The following is a 12,701-nucleotide window of genomic DNA, read 5'->3' as shown; positions in this document are numbered from 1 at the left end:
CTTCTTGCGTTGTTGCCATTCAAAATCCTCGGGAATGAACCCGGTTGCTTTGTATGAGTATATGCATGAAAGAATTTTGTGCAAAATTGACTTAACATGACAAAATTGTTTCCATACTTATAATAAATTTTCCGTTACTCCCCGGCAACGGCGCCATTTTGATGTAAGTTTTTTCCTACATGTCATATAACTATGTACACGTTAGTATATATAGGATCGTTTCCACAGGGAGTTACGTTTATTATAAGCATTTTCACAATAGTTCACATTAAGGGTTTGGATATAATTTGTTTGTTTGTAACACTATATCCACAGATGACATAAAAGTAAAAACGAGAGGGTATCGAACTATTTCGCTTGTGGTATAAGATAACGAGCAAGCATAACATTAGCAATCTCTCGATCGATTAACAGATTCTAGCTTTATAACCAATATTATTACAATCATTTCTACAATATCCTTCGTGTCCAAAGCGACATCGTTATTTCCAAGTTAGCGTTTAAACATTCGTGTCCAAATTCCTTAAACGATAACAAAGTCGATCGGATAACTTAATCGACCGTGTCCAGCCTGATTAAGTATCTGAAAGCATTAAAATCTTGATTACAAGTAATTATCAAAGGTTTACAAACTTGTCAAGAGTGATATAACATAAGATAGATTGTTATTCTAGTTCTAGATTCAAGAGTTTGTGTCCAAATCATCTTGAATCTCTTTGAAAGCATTAAAAGCAAGAATAACAACAATATTGAATCATTAAGCTAGAACCTTATATATTAAAAGATCAAAAGATTACATAATAGCTTGGTTGTTACCTCAATACTACAAAGAAGGTGATAGTTACACATAGACATGTAAACTAATGCAAGGAATGAAGGAAAGATGAAGATTCCATGCCAAGATCCTTGATGTCTCAATGAATCTAGGGTTGAATCTACTCCTTAATCACTTGCTTTGTGTTTCTCTCTATGAAATAGCTCTAACCTCTCTCTAGAAATGTATAAAATGTTTCAATGGAATAGTGAATAGTCCTAGAGAGAGGGAAAACTTGTATTTAAATGGGCTGAAAACGTGTAATCTCGCTTAAGCGAGATACATCTCGCTCAAGCAAGAAGCCTAAATATCCAACCATGGCCAATGAAGTCTTGCCACGTAGCCCTGCTCCTTGATGAAGGTCATCTCGCGTAAGCGAGTTATACCTCGCGTAAGCGAGGTTGCTTGAAACTTAGACCGCCTTAGAATCCTGCTTGAGCGACATGGAAGCGAGATGGAAAGCGAGATGCTCATCTGTTCCCTGGAGAAAGCTCGCGTAAGCGAGATGATCTCGCGTAAGCGAGATTCTAAAATTGCACAAGCGACCTGGAAGCGAGTTGTAAGCGAGTGTTGAGCTTCTCCCTGGAGGAATCTCGCTTAAGCGAGATGACCTCGCGTAAGCGAGATTTGCTTGGTTTACACACTTGAGTTTTGGTCCTTGCTTGTCATTTCCTGCATAAATTGGGTAGAATTAGGCATATAAAGCATAAATGGTATAATTACAACAATTGATTGCTTTTCCGTAGATAACTTGCATAACAAGTCACTAAAAATGCCTCTTTTTCTACATGAAATATATTACTTTTGAGCACTTATCAGCTTTACTCTTCACTTCTTGTACCTTGTGCTGTGAGTTGGGTTGCTTCTGATTAACCATCACCTTAGGTTTTGGTACTTCAGAAGTAGTAACTGTCTTCTTCTGAAACTTAGATTTCAGAGCCTCAGATTTTGGTTTCACCAGACTCTGAGGAATAGGTTCTGATCTTTTCAGGATCCTAACCTTTGAAGTCTTGGAATCAGATTTGATCATAGCCTTTGACTTAGAGTTCTTTGGCTTTGAAGTAATCTTAGCCTTAGAACTAGAAGCTTCAGGTTCTGATTGAACAACAGTTTCCAATTCAGCCCCTTCTGGTACAAAGAAGGTTTTCATACCTTCCTTGATGCATTCACAACAAGATTTTAGATTGGTTTTCTCAAGTTTCACTTCTGGAAAACCAATTCCTCTGCCATTGTTCTTGTAAATGCTATAAATCATAGAAGCTACTCTGCTTCTGTCAATGCCAGATATAATAAAATCTTCAAGAGCAATTTCATGGTTACTTAAAGGTTTTTCATTACACTTTTCTTGTAGCTTCTGACATAAGAACCTGAGCTGATCTTCATATGTTTTACACATGAAGTCAAAGCCCCTAAGTCCTTGTTCAGAAGCTTTCAGATCCAATAGAGTTGATTTTTGCTGTTGTACCAAATCAGCATATTTTTCTTTTAAATCCTTCAACTCATTGGTTCTAACTTCAAAATGTGTAAGAAGTTCTTTAAGTGACTCAACAAGTTCATCTCTGGGAATTTTGGAATATACCTCGTTTTCATCTTCTGAATCTGAATCTGATCCAGCTTTTGAAGTTGCTGTTGCTACCAAGCCAACAGCTACCTTTGTATCTTCATCAGCTTCCTCTTTATCAGATCCAGATTCACTACCCAAATCATCCCAGGTTGCCATTAAACTATGCTTGATCTGCTTCTTGAATTTGCTTGGTTTGAATGTAGACCTCTTTGACTTGTCCTTTGACTTTTCTCTTTGAAGATCAGGGCATTCAGCAATGAAGTGTCCAGGCTTCTTACAGTTGAAGCATCCCTTCTGATCTTCTTTCCTTGAGCTTTTGGAGTTACTCCTTCTGGCGAGAAACTTTCTGTTCTACTTGGCCAGATACTGAAGTCTGTTTGAGAGCATGGCCATTTCAGCAGCATCTGGATCAGAATCTGAACTTGACTGTTCTTCCTCTTCAGATTCAACCACTTTGAGAGCTTTTGATGACTTGCCTTTGGATGGAAGAGCTATTGATTTACTCTTCTTAGTAGACTCATGTTCATTAAGACTTAACTCATGAACTTTGAGAGAACTAACAAGATCTTCGACACTTAAAGTGTTTAAATCTTTAGCTTCCTCAATGGCAGTCACCTTTGGTCTCCATCTGGCAGGTAAGCTTCTGAGTATCTTGCTTACATGATCAGAAGCAACATAGCTCTTCTTTAGAATCTGTAGCCCAGAGACTAAGGTTTGAAACCTTGAGTACATCTCCTCAATAGTTTCATCATCCTTCATCTTGAATAACTCATACTGATGTACAAGCAGGAGAGCCTTTGCTTCTTTGACCTTCTTGCTCCCTTCATAGTTTGAACAGAGAGAAGCAAACATAGCTTTAGCAGTGGATTTGTCACTCATCTTCATGTACTCTGCTTTGGGTATGGCAGTGACAAGGGCTCCTCTGATAATATGATGCTTCTTGTAGAGTTTCCTCAGTTCTGGAGTATGTTTCTTTCTATCCACAGCAGCTCCTTCTTCATCAAGGACTAAATCACCAACACCATCTTCCAGAATATCCCATAATTCTTCATCTAGGCTCATGATGTAACTGTAAAAGTTGGTCTTCCACCAAGAGAATTCTTCAGCATCTCCATTGAATTTTGGAATCTTTCCAACACTGGATTTCTTACTATCACTATAATCATGTGAGACATTTTTATAGCTAGTATCACCAAAACCAGTAGGAGGAGGAGTAGACATGTTTTTCTCAGATCTTTGACTGTTGCACGGTTAAGTGTTTCACAACAGACCAAGGCTCTAGATACCAATTGAAGGTGAGAAAAAACACAAGAAGGGGGGGTTGAATTGTGTTTTGAAAAATTCTTCAATTCTCCTAAAAACTGAACACACTGATCAGAAGCTAAGTGAGACAGCTTCTGAAGTGATAATCAGAATCTAAATGCAGCGGAATAAAACAGAGAGAGAGAGAGAAGAAGAACGACACAAAGCAATTATACTGGTTCCTTCCACAATCCGGAAGTAGTCCAGTCCCCCTTGCACTTCCAAGGAGATTTCACTAAGAGTAATATCTGATTACAATTGCTCAAGCACACAAGCAAGAGACTTCCTTTGCTCAAGCACACAAGCTAGAGACTTCCTTTGCTCAAGCACACAAGCTAGAGACTTCCTTTGCTCAAGAACACAATCAAGAGACTTCCTAACTAAACAAAATTACACATAAAATTGTTTAAGGTTGAACACTTGATATACAATCAGAGGTGCTCACAATACAAATCAGATACAGACTCAATGGACTTAAGAATTTCTAAGATATGACTTTGAGACACAGAAATTCTAAGTGAATGCAGAACAATTTCAGCAGAGGTTTGGCACTTGTAAAAATATTGAGAGTCTGTCGTTCAACATTGCCAAATCTCTAGGTCTTCACTCCTTTATATAGAGGTGTGAAAGAGACGTTGTGAAATTGCCAGCACACCAAAGAGTCGTTGTTGAAGCTTGATCTTTCACCTTTGATCTTTTGCCTGATTTGGTTGTTGTCCTATGAAGAACTAATTTGAAATCCATTCTTTATCCAAAGGAACATCTATGCAGGTGAAGCCGTATTCTGGAGCTGTTTTCTTGTCTTGTAGCGTGGACACAAAACAGAGTAGTGGAGAACGTGGTTGTACAATTTGTACAAATGTCAACGCTTTCGTCCAAATTGCAAGCACATGCCTTCAAACACCTTTGAAATGACCGTTGCAAAATTCCACTAATCCTTTGTTGTGTTTTCGAATCCAATAGACAGCTTTTGCAGTGATAATTCTTCAATTCTTGAATCTTTGCAAATCCAGTTGATATTCAGCTTCTGGTGAAATGGCTTCTGATGATGCAGCTTCTGATGATATGACTTCTGGACCTCTTGTCTTCAGGAGCACTATTCTTCAGGAGCACTGTTCTTACTTCAGAAGCGACTTAACTTCAGGAGCGCTTTTTCTCTTCAGTAGCAAGTTGCCTTCAGGAGCGTCCAAGCTTCAAATTTTGTTGTTTCCTTTGCTCTTTATTTGCTCATTCAGAACCAATGATGATGTAACTTTTTAATTATGGTCCTGTATACTTGAACAAATATTAGCTAGTCCAATTTACAATTTTTAATACCTTGTTATCATCAAAACTCTTTAAGGTTCATTGTTAAACACATTTTGTTCCAGCATACTTGTCCATTTTGAAGAAATTACACATACCAAGGAATCAAATAAATGTTGTTATTTTTGATGAAATTCTTTGTGTTTACTCATTTATTATTTCATTCTATTATTTCTCTCTCTCTACAATAAATAGGTAAGGGTATTATTGATAAACCAATAATAAATGTTGCATTGAAACTTGAAAGTGACAAATAAAGTGAAACAAAATTATTCTCCAAAATGGACAAGTATTGTGAAACGGAGTGAGTAATACAGTAACACTCTAATATGTCCCCAAAAGTATTTTAAGGGACATTTATTAGGGGTTGCATAAATATTTTTGTCAATCCCAACAACACTATAACTCACAGAGTTATTAAGAAGGCACTAAACAACATCAAAGTTGTAACAATATTTCACTAACCTCACGACAGGTAAAATGAATACTCGTCCCTTTATTACCCTTCTTTTCTTTTCCCTTTGTTTCATTATTTCTTTTTCTCATTCTCTACGCAATAGTTTAAGTTTTGAACTCATCCACCGCGATTCTTCAGAATCACCACTATACAAACCTGCACAAAACAAATTCCAGCATGTTGTCAATGCTGCACGTCGGTCCATCAATCGTGCCAATCATTTATTTCAAGATTCCCTCTCTAATACACCTGAATCCACTGTATATGTCAATGGAGGTGAGTATTTGATGACTTATTCGGTCGGTACACCTCCTTTTAATGTATATGGTGTTGTTGATACAGGTAGTGACATTATTTGGCTTCAATGTAAGCCTTGTGAACAATGCTACAAGCAAACCACTCCTATATTTAATCCTTCAAAATCATCAAGTTACAAAAATATTCCTTGCTCTTCTAACTTATGTCAATCTGTGAGATATACCTCTTGTAATGAACAGAACTCTTGTGAATATACTATTAACTTTAGTGATCAATCATATTCACATGGAGAACTTAGTGTTGAGACTCTTACATTGGATTCCACCACCGGTCATTCTGTTTCATTTCCTAAAACCGTTATCGGATGTGGACACAATAATACAGGGATGTTTCAAGGGGCAACTTCCGGTATAGTTGGTCTTGGAATTGGACCTATGTCTCTTACAACACAATTGGAATCTTCAATTGGTGGTAAATTTTCTTACTGTTTGTTGCCGTTGATGGTTGACTCGAACAAGACGAGCAAACTCAATTTTGGAGATGCCGCTATGGTTTCTGGTGACGGTGTTGTGTCAACTCCTTTTGTGAAAAAAGACTCTCAAGTTTTCTACTATTTGACATTAGAAGCATTTAGTGTTGGAAACAAAAGAATAGAATTTGGAGGGTTAGATGACAGCGAGGAGGGTAACATCATACTTGATTCAGGTACAACATTGACTCTTTTACCGTCTCATGTTTATACTAATTTAGAATCGGCGGTGGCGCAATTGGTGAAACTAGATCGTGTTGATGATCCTAATCAACTATTGAACCTTTGTTATAGTATCACATCAGATCAATATGATTTTCCTATAATCACTGCACATTTTAAAGGTGCAGATATTAAGTTGAACCCAATTAGTACCTTTGCTCATGTTGCTGATGGTGTGGTTTGCTTAGCTTTTACATCATCTCAAACTGGTCCCATCTTTGGAAACTTGGCACAACTAAATTTGTTGGTTGGTTATGATCTTCAACAAAATATTGTGTCGTTTAAGCCTAGTGATTGTACCAAGGTGTAATGAAATTAGAGTTTGTTCGCTGAACTCTTTGAATTCTAATAATAATAAAGACCAATATAAATATCAAATAAAATAGCATAAGTTGTGCTTTACAACCATGCTATTCCCTTTCTTTCGAGTTGTACATATATCTTTTTAATTCAAAAATTTACTTCTAAGCGATTAGGAACTATATGCAACTCTCAGTTCACACGTGCAATCTCCACTGGATTAGCAAGCACTGTACCCCTCGTAATCAATTTAGATCATGCTTAACTAGTGTCAGAGTTGGCTGAAATTTAACTAGGGGCAAATATGAAGTAAAATAATCCTATCATGCATGACAATTTTCAAATTTGGCAAAGCACTGTAGTAACCCTAGGAACTTAATAAATTTTCGAATTTTCCAAGAAGAATAAAAAAAACTATTAAGTAATAGTAATATTTTGTCTTTTTGGCTTTAAATGGCCCTCGGAAATGGCCGGTGGAATTTGTTTCCTCAGATTAGTCGGTTCTTGGACTGGATACCGAATTTTAAAAAAAAAATTGTCTTTCCTTTTTTTATAATTTTTCACAAATAGACTTTTTTGGACATCTAAATCTACATTATTAGAGTAATTAAATATAAAGATACATAACCATAAGTTTTAGCTCACCTGTTAAACACTTAAAAATATGATATAGAAATCATATTCGTAAGGCTGTACAAGTGTCAGGTTTGGCCAAAATAAGAGAGCAAGCCAAGTATGAACCCTGGTTTGAGTCTGATGGAAGAATCACCCCGTAATAGTATTGAGTTAGCATAAATGTGGGCTATCGTATGCTTTCCAAAAAATTACCTAACCGTATTTTTTTTTTCTATAAACTATGGTTAGACTAATTTTTAGCATCAAATATATAAGAATATCGAAGAATAGGGTAGTATTAAATTTATGAATATGCAACTACAAATTAGCAAGTGCATCAATAGTGTGTGTATATATATATATATATATATATATATATATATATATATATATATATATATATAAAGTAGGGTTTTTTATGCCATATGTCACTTCGACATTCATTCTCAATATTTTTATTATTTTTTGTATTTTTGAAAACCAATATTTTATTTAACTTTAATATCTCAACAAACTTTTGATCTTATGCACTCAGTATTTATTTTTTTATTTTTATTGAATTTCTAATATTTTATGTAACAGAAATATCTCCACAAACTACACATCAATCAATCAATCAATATCAATAGTATATATATATATATATATATATATATATATATATATATATATATATATATATCAATAGTATATATATAAAGTAAGGTTTTTTATGCCACATGTCACTTCCACATTCATTCTCAATATTTTTATTATTTTTTCTATTTTTAAAAAACCAATATTTTATTTAACATAAATATCTCAACAACATTTTGATTTTATTCATTCAATATTTTCTTTAAATTTTTATTGAATTTCTAATATTTTATGTAGCAGAAATATCTCAACAAACTACACATAATACTTTCAACAAAGTTTACATATACGATCTTATTTTATGATTAAAAGACTCCAATTTGTTTATTTGTATTTAGGAAAAGAAGCGAAGCTTATTTATTACTAATCTTTTAGCACTATATCATTCAATTAATTTTTATGTTTGAGGAAAAAAAGGTTCGATTTTTTTTTAATAAAAAAAATGTTCGATTAGTTATTATGTTATCTTTTAACAGCATATTCTAATGCAAATGTTAACTATAAATAAATAAATTTTCGTTAATCACATATTTACATATTTTGAGCACAAGCAGAATCCCCAAACCTTCTTTTCATCTAACATTTTTCTTTCTTCAGGTTTGCTAAACACCAATTTTATTATTTCTCATACTTTGATATATATATATATATATATATATATATATATATATATATATATATATATATTTCAGCCACTTTCTTCCCTTTCAATCGATTTTTCTCTCTCATACACAACGGGCACGAAACAAACCCATGACCACATGTTTAAAGGGACCCAAAACTCTTACCACTTGGACTAATTCATTATTGATTTTGTTACACTTTTTATTCTTGCATTGGACATTCATCTCATCAATTATATTTATTTTTATGATATTATTATAATTACAAATTTAAATAAATTCAATCTAATATACTGACACGTGAATTCGTGCACACAAACTTATAAAACTTATTTAATATCTAACCCGGGCAACGCCGGGTCTCTAAACTAGTTGAGATAAAAAAATTAACCTTTAAAGAATGAGGACATTTACAAATATGCGGATGTGGCATGTAAGATCACGAGGAAATAAAAATTTGGGAAATAAGAAAAGAGAATAAAATTAGGATATTTTTATAGTATTGTTAGAGGATAAAAAGAATTATTAAATCTCTATTGTTTGGCTGGGTTGGGTTGGGTGAGTTTGAAATATTGAAATTGTAATCAAACTCAAGAGAGATGGAGTTATTAAAATGAGGTCATTATTTTTCTCATCTTATGATTTTCTCGCGTCCTATTCGGATTCTCATGTCGTTATGATTTTCTCATCTTATGATTTTCTCGCGTCCTATTCGGATTCTCATGTCCTTATGATTTTAGAGATTTTATGGGGTTTTTACATAGTGCGCGAGAGAAACTTATAGACGGAGAAAACAGTCTTCAAATGAAAACCAAATTTATTCAATTACCCAAACCAACGTTTGTGGGTTCGTTTGGTCGGAAACCACGTACATCCCTACTTTTTTTTCTTTCAATTCACTAACATAATCTAATGGAATAACACTTTCAAACTCCTTAGCTATTGTTGTTCTCAATAGTCTCCATCTCAGTTTCCGTCTCCAAAAGTGAATATTGTTCTAAGCAGTCTCTATCTACAAAATCCAACCGAACAATAAACAATTTAAAAGAGCAGAAGACTTATTGTTTGTTGGCACAATGGATGAAGGATTTGAAGGTGCCATGCATGATCACGATAGTGACCGGCCCATGGCAGCCAATGTAATTTCTGTAGCCCTTAAACAAAATCCACCGAGACCACCGTTACCTCTTGGAATGATTGCACAATCAAGCAACCAAATTAATAATCCCACCGAAGTAATAATCCACAAAGTGTACGCAAGTGGCTGAGGTGATTAATCAAGGAACATACCATCAATAAAAATAGGGAAGCAAATCAACCTAACCCTCCACCATTGAAAACGTGATGCGTATTGAAAACAATGGAGTGATCAGAAAGAACAAGTGATTAGATGTCGGCGCTCATGTATTGGTTAATTTAGCCTAGTATAGCGTTCTTCACTCTCTCCATCATCGCACTCTTTTCCTTAACTTCAAACCTTCACTCTCAAATATTAATACTCCCTATATTAATACTAGTTGTTATCCTAAAATATAGGTAAGAATTGGTCAACAAAAGTTAATGTATTTGGTTCAAAATTTATACCAAATACATCAACTTATGACTTATTTTTGCTTATATTTTGGGAAGGATGTAGTATTAATTAAAGTACGGTAAAATGATAAAATAATGCATGATGCTAACTTGTGTTATTAGCGTACAAGTTAAGGAGTAAAAAAGGAAATGATAAATAAACTTTATATTGAAAATATAAATCATTAAACTTTACAACATTGAAAACACCAAGTTTAAAAAAAATATTATTTTAACTTTTTAATTTGTGCCTTAAGAGCACAAGTTAGCATTTCTCTTTGATAATATATACTCCAACGTGGTATTTGGACCGCCCCAAGTTGTCTCTCTATAGACTATATCGGAAGGAATCTCAACTACATGTGGGGGAAGCGTTGGATTTAACATTGTCGGAAGGTTTTTAACTAGAGGTGCAACCTCCATTTTGACATCGCCGGAAGGATTCTCAACTAGAAATGGAGGAACCAAGACTTTGGCATCGTCGAGAATATCCGAAACTTGAGGTTAAGCGGTTTGCAACACAATTGGGGGTGCAATGCGAGGTGCCAAAGTAAAGGGAGAATCAATGGGAGCATTCATAACATAAACAATTCAAAATCATAGTGAGGAAAACTGAATAGTTTTTGTAATAGCAGGTTTGAGATTATATAATCAAAACTATGTTGTTCATATTTTCATATTATACAATCTGAAAGCCGGTAGTACATATTGGTTGACGTAAATCAAAGGAAAACGCATAAAAAACAAATTAGGAATGTTTTATCGTCACATTACCTTTGCATTCAGTTTATGCCAGAAATGGGTGTTTTGGTGGGTGAAAAAGATGGTGAACTTCTGTAAGGTCACATTCAAGCCTATATATAGGGGGGTTTTGGATTGTATACTCTGAAATTTTTCCCGCCTTTGGATTATATAATCTGAATTGAATTTCTCTAATATATGAGCTACAATCCCAGAGGAGAGGTCTAAAATTGAAAATATGCACACTTCGAATGTTATAATACACAAAGTGTTTCATATTATATTATCCAAACAGGGGTATTTTCGTAATATGGTAAGTCGCGAGAATAAGGAAGGAAACCACACAAACATGGATACACCAGAACCACAAAAACGAACTATTACTCTAACCTCTTTGAAGCTAAGAAAAACACAAGAAGAGGGGATGAATTGTGTTGGCTTTTTCAAACATTTTCTAAGTGTTCACTAATCAGAGTTTGAGTCAGATGAAGTTATGTTCAGAGTCTGAGTCAGAATTTTGGTTATGTAGCGGATTAAACACGTACACAAAGATAGATAGATAGATAGATAGATAGATAGATAGATAGATAGATAGATAGATAGATAGATAGATAGATAGGGTAGGTAGGTAGGTAGGATAGATATGTAGATAGATAATATATATATAGAGAGAGAGAGAGAGAGAGAGAGAGAGAGAGAGAGAGAGAGAGAGTGAGAGAGAGAGAGAGAGCAGACACGAAGCAAATATACCGGTTCGTCCCACAAACCAAGAGTAGTCTAGTCCCTTTGCTCTTCCAAGGGATTTTCGCTATAAGCAAGATACTTCCAACTGTTCAAGCACACAAGCAAGAGGCTTTCAAATGCTCAATCACAATTGAAAGATACTTCTACAATCTAACTTAATCAAATAAAAGATTATTTGGTTTTACAATTGATTTACAATCAAAGGTGTAATCAATTACTCCCTCCGTTCCTTTTTAAGTGTCATTTTAGAATTTTATCACAAAAATAGCAAAGTGTATTTTTGCACACTTTTTTCCTATTATACCCTCATTTTAATCCACTAATAATTTCCTATTTTTTTGCACACACTTTATCTTTCAAATAAATTTAATATGTAACAAACAATTGTTAGTTACTACTCTCTTTCTCCAAAAATTCCTATTTTTTTGTGCGCTTTATCTTTCTCTCATAAAAAACAATTTTCAATTTTCTAAATATTGTGCATATCTCTTGAAATTTTTAACAAGTACTACTTATGTTATTTATAGAATTTTAACTCTTCATGGAACTATTATCATAGGTAACAAAATTTTGTTTAAATTTGAAGATAATAAGAAACAAATTTTGTTTTAAAACAAAACAAACAATCTTTGTTTAAAAAAATACAAACTTTTTCCAAATATACATCATTAATTAGTTTTATTGAAAAATATAAGAATAATTGACAAAGGGTATCATTGAGAAATCATACCCTTAAAATACCAAAACGACAGTTAAATATGGATGAAAAATTCACCCTAAAAAGACACTTAAAAAGGAATGGAGGGAGTACAAAATAGAGTCATACTCTTAAGACTTAGAATTTCTAAGATATGAACTTAGTAAGAAATTCTAAAGTGTTTATGCGCTATGAATTTTGATAAAGTAAGGGCACTTGTTAAAAATACCAGAGTCGTAGTTTTTTTCTTCAAGTCTTCAACTCCTTATATAAGCAAGAATTTTAGAGACGTTAGAAAAGTTTCAGCGCATTAAGAGTTATT

At 34.0% G+C, this 12,701-nt stretch overlaps 1 pseudogene across 1 annotated transcript; it reads left to right on the top strand.

Moving 5' to 3' along the window:
- Nucleotides 1-5,400: 5,400 nt before the first annotated feature.
- On the top strand, nt 5,401-6,872 carry LOC146921803 (aspartic proteinase CDR1 pseudogene; annotated as a pseudogene). The gene has a single exon (XR_015012240.1). The product of XR_015012240.1 is annotated as an aspartic proteinase CDR1 pseudogene (transcript).
- Nucleotides 6,873-12,701: the final 5,829 nt, after the last annotated feature.

The sequence above is a fragment of the Medicago sativa genome, chromosome 5 (genome assembly GCF_051527215.1).
Source record: "Medicago sativa cultivar Bolivia chromosome 5, Bolivia_mono, whole genome shotgun sequence".
Classification (NCBI taxonomy): domain Eukaryota; kingdom Viridiplantae; phylum Streptophyta; class Magnoliopsida; order Fabales; family Fabaceae; genus Medicago; species Medicago sativa.
The sequence above is the reverse complement of the archived record's forward strand: the minus strand, read 5'-3'. Positions and strand labels throughout refer to the sequence as shown.